The sequence below is a fragment of the Aythya ferina genome (genome assembly GCF_964211825.1).
Source record: "Aythya ferina genome assembly, chromosome: 1".
NCBI classification, from domain to species: domain Eukaryota; kingdom Metazoa; phylum Chordata; class Aves; order Anseriformes; family Anatidae; genus Aythya; species Aythya ferina.
This window is the reverse complement of record NC_140296.1, coordinates 107781613-107795926: the sequence shown is the minus strand read 5'-3', so window position 1 is coordinate 107795926 and position 14314 is coordinate 107781613.

Sequence of the window (14314 nt, the reverse complement as noted above, 5' to 3'; positions counted from 1 at the left end):
GAGAAGAAAGTTTCCTGTATTCTTTTCTACTTTTTCTTTGGTAAGCTTAAATACCTATACTAATATTTTAGTTGTTTCTATGAGCCATAATATCTATAAATTTTTATATCTTTAAATTATTTTGGCTTCCAAATAAGTTAAATGTTGATATAACTGGCACACTAATGCTTTCAATCAAGACCAAGCTGAAATTCAGTTACGATTTTCTTGCTTAGGATTTGTCTTTTCTTTCACTAGCAATTGAAGACTTCTTGATGTGAACATCATAATACCCCTTTTCTTACCTGTGCTGATCTGCTCAAGTTAGTTGAGGAATTGAAGAGCTTATGATGTGCTGTTATAACTCAGAATTATGTCTGGTACTAAATCTCAGAGCAATTAACTTATATATCTAATGAAAGTGTCAGCGTGAGCATACTTCTCTTGTTCCACATATAAAAAGTGGTCCTATAAGTTCTGGGTGAAACCTGCATTTTAAAGGCTTCACAAAAAGTAGAGATGATTTTCAGTATTAGATTTGAATACTTAACATTTCAGGAAAACAAAATATTTCATTTTTAGCGGTGTTTAATGTCTTTATCAAACAGAAAACTTATTCACAATCTTAAATTTCAACTGAAACAGGGCTGTAGTGTTTGTGATTTCTTTCAGGTCCATTTTCTACTGTTATCTTCTGTTTGGTAGTGTAATCCTTCCTAACCACCCATTGAGTAGGAGGAAGCTGTGCTTGTTTTGATATTACACAGTTTCCACTGAAGTCAACTTTGATTTTTTTCATAAATAAAGAAAAGAAAGTTTATCATCTTCACATAACTCAACTGTGTGAGCTTTATAGACATATAATTTTGGAGGAATTCTGATGAAATCACAGGGTGGCCTCAAACATACACGGAGAAGAGAGCACAGGATTTTCTTTCCTGCTCTTTGTCAGTACAAGTAGGTCCCAGGCATAAGCAAAGAAAGCTCTACCAGACCTGGAAAGACAGGACCAATTAATTGGGGGAAAAAAAAAAAATGACAGAAGAATATCCTATGTGGTCCAGGGCTTCTGTTCTGTGGCAGTGCCAACAAAACTGGAGGACAGTGATATGTGCACTGCAAATCCTGACACTGTCCCAAGGAATGGGAGGTGCTCCGTCTTGGTTGCTCTGTCTTGCATGGTGGGATTCCCATGCGAATGGGTGGGATTCCCATGGTGGCAGCCCTGTGACTGCGCTGCCTCACTCCTGCAAGGTTGCAATGGCTTGCTCCTGCAGGGTCCTTGCTGCCTGCATTTAGTAAATGTACCATGCATGCACATTGTGCCTTCTTTTTCATGAGAGGAATGGACAAAGACTTCTATTCCTTTACATAAAGGCAGTTGCTTCAGATTTGTCCCTGTTTTATTCTTTTACAACAGATATCTGTCTGAAATAGGAAACTTTTTTTTTTTTTTTAATATGCTTAAGAACCTAAGTAATACAAATAAATTTAGGTGAAGTTGGCAATCTGAAGTGGAAACATTACAACTGTGAATGGTTTGTGCTTTTCTTAAAACTTTTTTATTATTATTTGTTTCATTTTTGTTTAGTTTACAGTAAATATTGTAGCATGAAAGATACTATCCAAAGAAAGACATATGCATTTTTTTCTGTCGTTCATTTACGTAATATGTAGTAGATCTTTACTTAAAGATGTGGGGTGAAAAAAAAGTGAACTTGAGTCCTTTGAAGGGAAAGAAATGGTGGTGGAAGGAACACAAGTTGTTGCCAAAAATTACTATGATGAGCCACTAAACCAGATGTGTTACCTTACACTGAGGATTTAGGAGTAAGAGTATATACTTAAGGAAAGCAATGATGGCTCTAGTTCTGAGAGGAAACTTTCTGCTTTACTACGTCATCATTTTGATTGCTGTCTATTTTTCCTTTTTCCTTTTTTTCCCAGTGTCCTTTCATTTTTGTGATACATGAAATTAGTGCAGTCCAACTTGTGTGAAATGTATATGTTGCACACACAACAGGGCTGATGTCTACAGGTACAGCTACACTGCTAAATAAAATAAAGGCTGTCGAGGATGTTAACTTTTTTTTTTTTTTTTTTTTTGGTCATCACCACTGATTTTCATCATCGTGGTCAGCCAGTTCCCTGCCTCTTTTTTTGAGTGTTCCAATAAGCCATTGTAAAAGAAAGCCCAGGTGTACTTCTGGGAACTGTTCACAAGGATTGCTCCCCATCCCCAAAACAGTACTAGTGAGACTGCACCAGGTTTGTCTCCCTTCCTTCCACATAGTCCTCTAGGAGTATGCATAGATCCTGGCCCTCAGGAACATCTCTACTTGTATCTTCATGTCATAAAAACGCTATGCTGGTGAATCCAGCATGCCTCATGTTATTTCAGACTTGAATTGAAGCCAAACCAATTGTTGCATTCTTGGCACATCACCACTGTAGATCCAAAGCCAAATTATATACAGTATTATACAGTATAGATGTGGCCAATAGGTACCTAAAGATGCAGTCTCTGTTCTTTGTGAATATAAGGTATAGGTTGCTACAGCTTGCTTGTCCTTGGATCTGTCCCTGGAATCATTTTATCTAGAAGTACAAAGAGCCCAACATTGTCTAAAAGAATTGACAATCAGGATACTCTTTGTTTACTAAGATCCAGCTTTATATACTATTAGTGAGAATGACTGGTTAAAAACTTGTATTTGAATGAAAACAATCATTTTTCTTAAATTCTAATATATTTCCATCCATACATACATAAATTATGAGGATACAACTTATCTTTTTATATATAAAATTGACTGAGCTACCAAGTCTAAAGTGTTTTGGTTTTGCCAGGAGAAAGTCAAAGGAATATTTCAGTAGGTAAAGGTTTATTGCAATTTTGCAAATCACCAACTGTACTATTTTTCAATGTGATACATTATGACATGTTTTTGTATATATGAATGTAATATGAAGCTGGGGAAGAGGACATTGGACATCAACACAGGCTCCATGGCCCAACAATGCTAATGCTGGAACTTGTTTATTCACGTTTCTATTGAGAGTGATGTTCTCGGACAGAAAATGGAGAAATGGAAAAACTTGAAAGTGGCTATGTCAATAGCAAGAACAAGTGGTTCAAAATCCAGCATTACAGTACCAAAACCAAACCAAACCATAATTCTGAAAGAAAAATAAAATCCCTTCAGACTGCAGTCCTTTAGTAACCTCTGAAGCCTAGCTGTTGCACTAGCGCTAGACACTTTTTTCTACGTTCTACCAACTCTGAGATAAATGCCGTAATACAAGTCCATGTATACAACGTCCAGTTTGAGATCAGTTTGTCTATGGAGCATATGGGAGGCAGAAGTGAATTCAGTGCCTATTAAAATGCTTATGAAAAATAGATAAAGCCTTTCAAACTTTAATAACATGCTATTTGATTTTGTCAGCAGATAACATTACACACAACAAATTGCATACCTCATCTTAAGAGCTTCAAAGTCATCAGTCTAAGAAGGGTCCTGGAGACAGTGTGCAGGAGAGCTAACTCCAGCACACACTGATAAGCAGCCAGTTTTGAGGGCATGAGAAGGACACAAACACTGAGGGTTTTTTGAGTATGTGAAGAACAGCTGGATACTCTTATCAGGAGTGTAAGGATAGGCCAGGCAGGGGTTGCACCAAAAGAGAAAATTTCTGTACAGATACATTCAAGAAAATCCAGTAAGAGTGGAATTATGAAATATATTTGGGTTGCGCCTTTTGTTTGCAGCTTGTTTATTTGCTGAGGTGTTCTGGAGAAAGCTTTCTGCCAAAACCTCTTATTTTTTTTTTCTTTTTTCTATTTTTAAAGGAAAAAAAAATAAAGACAGAAACTGCCAAGGATGTCTAGATGCCTAGAGCTTATGTTGCTGATTTTCTACTCAGGCTGTTTGGGATGGTGAGCACCTACTTGTAAGAGAGGAATTTCAGGAAGTGCCTTGAGGAAAAATATTCATTCAGACAGACCCCAGATAGAAAGATATAAATTGCACCATTCCTCAGGTGGTTTACCCAGTCTGGTTGAAAAATAATAGTCACAGCTTCCCTTCTCTTCTTCCTGATTTCCTTGGATTTGTCCTTAACGCATGTGAAAGGAATTATTCCCTCTCGTTCTTTCTGGGGACATTAATGGAAGAACCGCTGATCACATGGACAGATCTTTCTGTAGGATGTTGCTGTAATTCCAGTGCTGTTCATTCGCACTCACCACAGCAGCGTTGCTCTTGTCCTCCGCCTGTCCCTTGCTGCTCTGGCAGAGTGGTGCTCAGGTGATCTATAAATCTGTTACACATACCTTCTAGCAAGCCAACAAGCAGACATTATAACTTCTCTTAGTTATTCTTATTCTCTGTTTCGACCTCAATCCTGGTTGCAGTGCTTAATATGATTTATTTATTCATAAGATACTAAACTAACACTACTGGTTTTGGCTTGGGCTGCCCATGAGACATGGAAGAGAAGTGCTGACATGTTATTGCTAAGGGCAATGGGCAGATTACTCTGCATTAGATTCAGAGGGTGCATTTATTCATCTATAAGCATTTTTATAGTGACTGTAATTGTAACACCTGGGCAATGTACATGCACTATAAAAAATGTTGAGGACTGTCCATTAGGGCAGTTAATTCTCTGTCCAGCTTCTGGTTTAATTGAGACATTCTGTCTTTGACTGTGTTACTGTTTCTAATTTAAGGCATGCAGTAGGGAAAAGCCAAGCCTCACAGCTGTGAAAGTATGTGGGTAGATACTTGGATGCTGGAGGCCAAGTCTGAGCAGGAGGGAGAAGAGGGTATCATCGCGGAAGCAGTTACACATAGCTTTAGAGATTGTATTGTTTTCTTTGTTGTAAAAGTGCTGGGCAAAATTTATTTTATGCCCAACATTTCTGATAGAAATCTGAGCTTCAATGAGCATGAAACTAATCAAGGTTGAATTTGGCTAATAGTTCTGGTAAGAACAAAGAGGGGAAGAATTTAAAAAATGTCAAAACATATCATTTTGACCTTTCAAAAATGAAATGTTCCATTTCAGAAATGCCAAACCATTTCATTTTGACATTTGTAAAATGAAACTTTGACTTTTTGATTTAAAATGGTATTTTTTTCCTTAAAAATTGACCTACATTGTTCAAATAGTATGAATCTGAAATAATTCCAGAATGCTATGAGTTGAATAAAAATTATAATTTTTCAGAAAAAGTAAAACAAATCCCACTCTTCTTCCAATTACTTTCCTAATTTCTTTTATTATGTCATTGCTATTGCTGTTATCATCATATACATTTTGTTACATGTTTTCTTATGCAGGTTCTCCATCTTTCCTCTGTTTTGCCCTGAAATGAAAAATCTGCACTTTGCTGTATTCTATCTTGGTTTGAGATTTTCCCAGGAAGTGTTTTAACATGCAGTTTCATTGATTTATTTTTATTATTTTAACCTACTACAGATGGCTATTCAAATTCATCTTGTTCTTTATTTTCTCCTTTTTACTGCTTGCTTCTTGTTAACTGTATATGAAAAAAGCAGCAGAAGACTGAAACTCTAACCTTAGGACTGTGCATGCTGTAGCAAAAAGTGGCATGGTCTAGTCAAGGAATGTACAAGTCCACCACTTGGAACCTGCATTAGAAGGGACCATCGAAAAACATGCTTGAGCTGATTGATCTCTTGCAAGGTGCGTGTTAAATCTGAGACTGATTTCAGGGAAATTCTCAGTCCCTTAAAAGACAGGAGAATGTTAAAATTCTTCCAAAAGAAAGGAGAATGTTAAATACTTCTGTCATTAATGGGTCTTTGCCAACAATCTTCTTTACTACTGTCTTGGAAATTGCCCTTTTAAAGACTCGGATTTCCTATTATGATTTTAAAGTGGGCCCAAATATAGAAATTCTTGACGGAGTGCCAGGGAGTGAATGAAACTAGATCAAAATTGGTTCCTAAACCATAGCTGAAAATGTGCAGGCACGTAGTTTAGCCCAGAAAATGCACTTGGAATGAAGAGCAATACTGCATTTCATATGCAATCTTTTGCAGTTTCCAGCACTTGTTTTTGTGAGAATAGTGCTCTGATCTCTACTTAGGTTTGATATTGTATGGTGTACAATCTATGGTCAGTAACGCACTGCCCTTTGGCACAGAGAGTCTACTGCCTAAGCAGCAAGGATTGGCAGGAAAATGGGTGTAGAGGTATGAACAAATTTCTCCATGGTAACATAACAGGATAATGGTGTGTTTGGAATTCAAACTCCAGTAAATTGTTGTACAATCAAGTAACAAGCAAGACTTTGAAAGGTTTGTAGAAAACGGAAGAACATGGATGACTTTTCAGTTCATGTGAGGTTTGAGGACAAGCCCAATATAAGTGTAGAAACAATGCTGAAGACCAGTGATTAAAGTTGAAAGAGAAAAATGTATCTTATTAAAGAATTCAATTTTTGGTCAAGGGACTTACTAAGAGGAAGAAAAAAAAAGTTTATCCAGTTAGTTTCATTAATAAAAACTGAATTCCCTGTGGATTCATTTTCATGGCACAATATATTCTAGAGCAGACACATACCTAATTGGTACTCCAGAAGCCTAACTGTTTATAATAATAACGAGACAAAAATAAAATCCTTGAAGTTCAAGGAAAATATAGACCGCATTCCACTTCTGTTGTGCTACCTTATAAATATTTCAGTAGAAGCCAGAGCTATAGTCTCAGAGGGGAGCTAGCCAATTACATGGAGATTGTTGGAAACAGTGAGCATTTTGTTCCAGACCACACTCAAACCCCAGGTAACCCAGAGACAAGGTCTGTTGGCAGATTCACAGTATGTAAAAGCTTCATTTTAGCAAAATAGCAGGTAATGATATCTTCAGTCTTCAGATAGGCTGTTCATGAACAGCACCTGGAAATATGAGATCTAGATAAAATCAATCTGGATGCAGAGAGATTCTTATAATTACTCATATAGCTGATGAGCTCATCGTATTTAATTATACTACAGATGTGATATGTTTCTTGCAGTGGTTTACATGGGACCATTGCTATGGTACTATCAATCTTCTGATAGCTGGCACTTTAAATTGGCATTTTTCTTCAGCTGTTGGAGGAACATGGTTAGATTGGGTATCATCTGTTAGAAGCTTTTTAGCTCCCCTGATTATGAAGAAAAGCTGAATTAAATAATTGAAGCTTAACCAATAGACTCATAATCCCAAGAGCAAATAAAACTAAATCAGCATTTTAGATCTAACAAAATGTTTTGTGGGATGACCTATGGAAGAACAATAGAAGTTCTCAAAAGTCATGGTCTTCTTGATACTGAAAGTATGCAGAATTAGGCATAAATGATTGTGCAAAGCACTTGTTTTGTAAAAACTTTTGCTGTTATGTGCCAGAGTTCAATTCTGTACTGTATTCTGGAATCCTGGAATATGGTTCAAATTACAGGCGTATTTACTTCCAACTGCACCTACACTGGAGAACACAAAGGGAGAAAATAAGTACAGATTTTCAAAGGAATGTATAAGCCTTAAAAGAAAAAAAAATCCCTTATTTGTTCTGATCTATATTACATCATTCTTATAGTAAGCTACAAACATCTCAGGTGTTTGTGGTTTGATATATAGCAGTAATGTTGTGGAAGCTAAATTTGATCACAAGAGCTTCTGATGCATGGATGATCAAAAGTTGCTGCTGAGGGAGTTTTCAACTAAATGAATTTGTCTTGAATTTACCTAATTTTAAACCAGTAACCTGAATCCTAATGCAAGTGAGTGAGAAAAAGTTCTTGTCCTATGAAGAGTAAAATTAATAAAGTCTTATTTCTGTCCATTGTGTCTCATAGATGGTGTCTTTGGGATCTAATCTTTTCATGTACCTAAGGATTTTAAAATGTTAGTATCCTATAGACACACTGAAGAATCTCATAATGGTTGAGCTGATATTGCAGTCTGTTTCAGTGATGAAACTGATGCAGTGTTTACCCATTTTTAAGACTTTTTTTTCATATTCCTAATTTACTTTCAAATGTGCTTGTAATTTTCCAACAGTTATGCAAAATTTAATAAAGCAGAACAGACATAATCAGAGGAAGCAGTGTAACAATATTGGATGCTACTAGAATAACCACAGAAAATGAACATATCCTGTCATCCAAAAGGGGCATATTGGAACATATTTAATATAGAAAGAAATAGATGCAAGGTGATGCAAGGTAAATATCTATGTAATCGTTGCATTTGAGGACTCTTGAAAGAACTTCTACATTATTTTCTGAAAACACGTCTGTGTTATTCAAGGATATGATATACATGTATACAGTGCAATGAAAAGGGAAAAATCTTTCAGTACTTATGGTAAGAAGATGACTACATAAAATAGGATAGAACATTTGTTTACATTATGGACACCAAACATGAAAGAAGAAAGATAAGTTAATTTTTCTCCACAAGATAACCTATGAAGTACATTGATTAAAAAAAAAAAATAAGCAAAAAACGTTATGACTAATCAGACCAGGGAGTTGTGTGACTTTTGGCTATGAAATTCTTTTACAAATGTGATTATAAATATTTTCACATTCGTATGGTCTGTAGTGAATTAAATGGTTAAAAACATGTTTTTATTGGATTGTCCTTTTTTTTTTTTTTTTATATATAATATTAGCCATGCCCAGCAATCAAGAGTTAAAAGTTAGAACAGAAAGAATTTGCCTAGAAATTACCACAGGGAAAAAATATATTTATTTTAGTCTCTCATTAGGGAATTTAATATAGAAAGTATGAAGGACAGAGAGTAGAGGAAAGAAGAGAATCAGCAGATAATTAACTCTTAAACTGACATGTAATTACAGGCAGTGGCTGATGAATTGTGAAATAATGATACAGTTATCCAAACTACGGTTTCTGAACTTTCTAAAATAAATTTTATGTCAACGCTCAAAGGTATAGCCTATTTATATTTACAATAGTTATTCTTATTGCAGTGCTCAGTTATTTGCATTTTATATTCTTAAAGTATTACTTTTGAAACAGTATTAAAAACAAACAAACAACACCACCAACAACAACTACTGATATGTTTTGCAATTAAAAGTGAGCAGCAGTCCCTCTTTACAATTATTGGCATATGTTTCCTCTCAACATCCCCTGAGACTCCATCTAGGGAAGTAGTTAACACATTTATCTGTTTCACTTACTGGTTAGCCCAAAATAGTTTAGAAGCTTTTTCTCTTCTCTGAACTGTTGAAGCTCTTCCTTATGGCTGATTTTATTTATATATGTATAGAGAGAGGTGGTTTGTTTTTTACTTTATATATATATAATATATATAAAGAGAGCTCTCTCTCTCTCTCTCTCTCTCTCTCTCTCTCTCTATATATATATATATATAAATTTTGTGTATACTTATATATAAACTTATATGTATTTATATACATATGTCTATAATATATTCACATACATGCATATATATGTATGTGTTTGTGTGTTGTTGAATGTAGTCCAGATGTAAGTGACTATACTAATTTCAGAACTGATCATATTAGTTCCAAATAATACCTAAGGCTGCCTGAACATAGACAGATAAACAAATAATCAGTGTCTTCTACAGAATTTTAGCATCAGGTATTTATTTCTGACAAGAAATTTTCTTTATATTTATTTCTGGCAAGTTGTCCTCTGATAGCCATCATCCAAGTGTGTCTCAAAATGGGAGATCCAAATGTTGGTGAACAGCAATCTCCAGTAAATGCTGGAAACTTGGTTAAGACTACACTATTTAGTCAGCTACATGCAGGCTGCTAATGCCAGTTTAGATGCCCTGGGATGCCTCCTGCCTTCCACTTCAGTCTACTGTATGCTAGTCCCATGGACACCTACTAGAGGCAAAACGTGTTATCTTAAATGGTTTTAGATGTTTACACCCAGGCAAGAGACCTGTATTTGCCTTGGAGCTAAGAATTGCCAGTCATCACTGCTGATACCCTGCTGGTGAACTTCCAGTTGCTCTAAGACCCAGCTCTCAGGCAGATTTGGGGAGCTGCCACAGCAGAGGGGAACTGCTTTGAGCACAGCAGGAACCCAGCCAGTTTGAAACCTGCACCCAGAATGGGATGAGGCGAGCAAAAATCTCCTTGTCCAGGGGCATTGGGCTGTGTCTGGGCTAAGTGAGAGGAAAGGATCTTGGTTTGAGAAGCTGAGCATTTCATGGAGACATTGGTAGGGATGGCTGGCCCTAAATTGCTTAAGAACCATGGTAGGAGAGAGGGGAAGGGAACTACTTAAGTAGGGTAGATGTTCATGGTCCTATTTTGTTATATGTGAGTGCAAAGGATGACATGGACTGGTGTCCTATTTAGGGACTCCTGCCCTAACACAGCTAGTAGCACATCGCTGCCAGAGATTTTGAGCTTAAGATACTATTCTTTGCTTTGTTTAATGCATGGAAAAGTTTGCATAGCTTAGAATAAAGATGAGCTAATATCAATGGTTACTTCCCTAGTTATTTCAAAAGAATGTGGGAAAAACGTAATAAACTGGGAAAGAAACTTCTACACTTGCACAAAGAAGTGTCAGAAAAGCAGCAAGTAGGTAACAACACTCAAAGAGTTTTGTACTACTAGTGAGGAGTCAGTAATATCACATTTTCATACATGTGAACTGTTCTTATATGATGGTACCATAGTAGGTGAAAAAAAAAAATGACATACATTACTCAAAAATGTAGGATATTCTAATTCTTTTTGTCTTTCCCCATTTTGTGGATTCTATTTTCTGCCAGCTGTAGTTTCTAAAGTATATCTGCATTCAAATCAGTAGTGTAGCATGCCAAGCTCACTCCTCAGATATTATGGGGCTTTGTAATTGAAGAAGTTGCATTAGGCTCACAACATGCAACATGTCCACTACTCTGCTGAGTAAGCAGATGTATGTGGAATACTTTCCTCTCTGTTTCACTGAAAAGTAAAGTTTCTCAAGAAATCTTGTTTTATGAATACGTGCCACCAACACGGTTACCCCAAACTCCTGGCACCTCTTAATGTTTAGCCTGCAGTATCTTTTACATGTCCCAAGGTACTGTGATGTTAACAGGGATACTGAGGAACTGATGATCTGCAGCTCTTATTTATTTTGTTTCTGTGCTTCCTGTGAATGAACATGTTTAACATCAAGCAGCAAACTTCGAAAGTGTAATCTAAGTGCTGATTTAGGGATGTGTAGTGTGGAAGAAAAAAAAAAAAAGGCAGTGTAGTGTCGAAAAAGACAGGTCTATAATTTCTCATTAACTCAAGCACAGATAGAAATATCTTGGTCTTATCTGCCCCTGTGTACAATGTAGAATTACTGTTGGTTTGGTCTGCATTGGTTCAATTGCTTGATTTTCCCTTTGGAAAGTACAGAGACACAAGTTATTTGTGTTATACCAAGGCTGGTATAATACAAGTCAAGTATGGAGAAATTAAGGAAGACATTACTCAAGTTGCCCATTCATATCTGTTAGTCAGAAGCCTCTAATTATGTGATCCACTGTATTTTGTCTGGCATGTTCCTATCCCATGCAGCGTACAGAATGGATGATGCTTTTATTGACCAAGTGATTAGTATTTTTTTTTCCATTTATTTGTTCTGTATGTGGCCATGTTTATTTACTGTAAATTGCAGGTAGAGCTACCAATACCTTCATTTATCTTTCTGTGTTGTTCATCTGGAAGCCTGTACCATTTAGTTCTGTGGGGTTGTGTTGGTGAAAAGTATCTCTCAGTTTTGGTTTCTTGCAGAGACACGACTGACTTGTCTTTTCAGGCTTTTTTTGGCTAGTCAGTATTTAGTTACCTGTGCGGGCTCCCTTGATGGCAGCTGACACTGTGAATACTCAGCAATTCTGCAAATGAGATCCTCAGGTCCCAGAGCTGGCATCCAGAAAATGAGAAATACAAATTGGTTTAGCGTGAGTTGCATCACATTGCATCGCATTTCTCACTAGCGACCTGCTTGGAATTGGCCGGAATAGACGTGTGTGTGCGTCTTCTTAACTAACCGAGGAGCAGCAAGGAAGTTCAGGACTGCTCCTCCTCTGGCCTCCCACTGGGACTAGAAATGTGGGAGGAAGGAGCAAATAAAGAGGCTGGCAGCAGCGTTGTCACCTGGAGTGGGGACAACCCTCCTTCCAGCCTCCTCACCACACTCGCCCTTTCATGTCCTGGCAGCAAGGAGAGACTGAGCCCAGGGCTGCTGGAGTAGCTGCTGAAGGTGGTGGCAGGGAGCAAGAACATGCTGTGGAGAGGTACCGTGAAGTGTTATTTTGGGAGGCAGGTGGTATTTCTGGCAGCAGGACCATCCTTCTGAACCATATAGCCTCCAGCCCCATCCTGTCGGTGGGGAACGCATCAGCCTGAAAGATTAAAGTTCAGCAAAATGATAAGCCACCAAAACCAGGGCTTTGTAATGGGAACTGTCATGTAACTTGAATAATAGTCCCATTCATAATACTTACACTGGATCTTAATCTCACTTAAAGTGAAATTACTCTGGGGACTTAAAATAGGAGTATTTGTAATTTAAATGTCTTCTGGGACTCTTTACACCTCTGGTATAGTGCACAATGATGTGATATGTGTTCTCACTACAAATCTATGTGTGTGTGCACCTCTAAGTGTAGGTATGTGAACATACACTTGCCATGTATTTTTATATGTAGTTATATGTATGTAGTAAAATACGTAGTGGTGTACAGATAACAGTAAAACTGAGAGGCGTAATGGTGATTCCTATCGCGAATAGTGCCAACAAATATTTTTTTGTTTCTGACGTATACAATGCATGATTTTCTGTTTTTCTTTTATATAACAAATTTAAAAGCAAAATAAAGGGAAGAACAGAGGGGAAAACAAAAAAAAAAAAAAAAAAAAAAGGGCAGGGAAAGGAATGCAGAAAAAAAAAAAAAGAAATTATTGATATGATGAGTTGTGGAAAAAAAAAAAGCCAACTAAACTTAAAATAATTCTCTTCTGAAATATATGTCATTGGAAAGACTATGAAGCATCCATTCAGTCTTTGTTTTATGACCAGAGTTAAATAGTTTCTATGCTCTGGACCAAACACAATTAAATTTTCACAAGGTGATCACTTCGTAATATTTTTAGCATATGTTTATATCATTACTTGTAAATTTGCTCTTACAGACATGCTCACAGTGAGCCCTCAGTGGGATACAGAATTTCATGCCATTTATCCAGTGCTGGCCATAGCTTCTCCTCTTCAGCTAAAGCTCATCACTCTCTGTAAATTATCATAGCTCTTGCAGGTAGAACTTTATTATAGGTGATACACATATGCCAGGCTCATCTAGCATTATAACACTTTCTGTCACCTTCATCCAAACAACATCTGGCAGCTGTTCCCAGAATGACATTTCAGACATGGAAGCAGGCTTAATATGAAGAAAAATATGGCGGCAGTGGCAATACAACCAGAGAATAACTTCCTCCCCAATTAGGTAAAGATGCTTTTATACTCCAGTGTCTCAGGAGTACCTATTCACTCCCACTGTTGTTTTTTTTTCTGCTAAGTGGTTTGCAACAGTCTAGTTTTCAATGGTGCTCTAGGTCAACTGCTCTCCATGAGAGAGGGTGAGAAAGGTGGATGTCAGCTTTTTGAACCTGGCCTCTCAGACTGAGGTGGAGATATGCTCCTTCGACCTTGCAGTATATTGTGTACAAGTGTGCTCTTTCATTGTGGTTAACATGCTGTGAACCAAATTCAATGCAACTTCAGTGATCACTTCAAAGTTCCCTAAAGCAGAAAGCATATTTCCACCCACTACCACTTGTTAGATCTGTATTGTTGCATGTCACCACTTGTGTGGTCTCTCCAAAAAATCTCCCGTGAAATCCACCAGAAACATAAAGCCAAGTGGAAGAAAATTACCTTTACAGAGGCCTGAACCTAGTTTTGTGGGAAATAAAGAGTGACTTAGTTATTAACCTCCAATTTTGAATATGAATACAAAATGTAAGAAATTCTAACAAAGTTGTAGCTTATGGTTTCCAGAGAAGGGAAATTTTTAAACTTTTAAATTTCAAACCTCTTAGCTAAGAAACTCAACCACACATATTGTGCCGTGCCATTGCTTATTTGCTTCACTATCTGCATGAAGCACTTCTAAAGCAAAAGGTCTGCATATTGTAGACTACACGTTGTCACCTTTTGCCTACAAAATGGAAGAGGAAAGATTTCTAGGGCTTCCATGTATTGTACAGACAGGCTTCCCACAGTGAGGCTTCACTAGCCAAATCATGAATCTGTGT